A 1,741-nucleotide genomic window follows, 5' to 3' on the forward strand; every position below is an offset into this window, starting at 1 on the left:
TGTAGCTTTAATTTGGTATCTTTCATGTGTGATTTAATGAAAGTTAGATTTTTATAGTATTTTATTTGAATTTGGCGTGCTGCATTTTCTCTGGCTTTTGGCCAAGTGAGACAGTAGCGTCCCGCCTAAACTCAGATTTTTGGATATAAATATGAACTTTACTGAACAAAACATACATGTATTGTGTAACATGAAGTCCTATGAGTGTCATCTGATGAAGATCATCAAAGGTTAGTGATTCATTTTAACTATATTTCTGCTTTTTGTTACTCCTCTCTTTGGCTTGAAAAATGGCTGTGTTTTTCTGTGGCTATGTACTGAGCTAACATAATCGCAAGGTGTGCTTTCGCTGTAAATCCTTTTTGAAATCAGACACGTTGGCTGGATTAACGAGAAGTTTATCTTTAAAATGGTGTATAATACTTGTATGTTTGAGGATTTTTAATTATGAGATTTCTGTTGTTTTGAATTCGGCGCCCTGCAATTTCACTGGCTGTTGGTTAGGTGGGACGCTAGCGTTATTTAATTCTGACATTCTTATTACATTTTACTAAACTGGTTAAAAACGTACACYTTTAAAAAAACGTCAAGGTTGTGAAGCTATTCACATGGTAATTAATGCTTAAGAATTCCTAATGATAGAAAAAACAACTATTTTAAACACTGGTATTTTTTACTGTTCATTAACATTATTGGGCTGGTTTTTATGTCATGTTCTGAGTCTGATCATTTATTACATCCCACTCCTGAACTGGTCGCCTAACTTAATGGCTTATTCTCTTGAATTGATAAATGTTTTCGCAGTCAATATGGCTGTGTAATGACTCTTTAATACCATAATTGATACCACAAGTGAAGCCTGCCCAAGAAGGCAGCTGCAATACGACATTGTACAATTTTATCAACAGTCCATAATATTGGGTCGCGACGAAATTGTCATTGTCAAATTTGGGTGCCCAGGCAAAACCAGTTGAGAACCACTGTTCTAGACGATTCTGTGCTTACAACTTTGTGGCAACAGTTTGGGGAAGTCACCATACATGTTTCAGCATGATAATGCCCCTGTGCACAAAACGAGGTCCATACAGAAATAGTTTGTCGAGATCGGTGTGGAAGAACTTGACTGGACTGYACGAGACCTGACCTCAACCCCATTGAAAACCTTTGGGATGAATTGGAATGCAGATTGCGAGCAAGGCCTAATCACCAAACATCAGTGCCTGACATCACTAAAGGTCTTGTGGCTGAATGGAAGCAAGTCCCCGCAGCAATGTTCCAACATCTAGTGGAAAGCCTTCCAGTAGTGGAGAGGGTAGTAAGTTTTAAGTTCCTTGGCGTACACATCACGGACAAACTGAGTTGGTCCACCCACACAGACAGCGTTGTGAAGAAGGCGCAGCAGCGCCTCTTCAACCTCAGGAGGCTGAAGAAATTCGGCTTGTCACCAAAAGCACTCACAAACTTCTACAGATGCACAATCGAGAGCATCCTGTCGGGCTGTATCACCGCCTGGTACGACCCACAACCGTAAGTCTTTTTTTCAGTCTCTCGGTCCCTGCTTTGATGCACCTGTACTGACCTCGCCTTCTGGATGATAGCGGGGTGACCAGGCAGTGGCTCGGGTGGTTGTTGTCCTTGATGATCTTTATGGCCTTCCTGTGACATCGGTTGGTGTAGGTGTCCTGGAGGGCAGGCAGTTTGCCCCGGTGATGTGTTGTGCAGACCTCACTACCCCTGGAGA

This window comes from Salvelinus sp. IW2-2015, linkage group LG12 (genome assembly GCF_002910315.2).
Source record: "Salvelinus sp. IW2-2015 linkage group LG12, ASM291031v2, whole genome shotgun sequence".
In the NCBI taxonomy this organism is placed as follows: Eukaryota; Metazoa; Chordata; class Actinopteri; order Salmoniformes; family Salmonidae; genus Salvelinus; species Salvelinus sp. IW2-2015.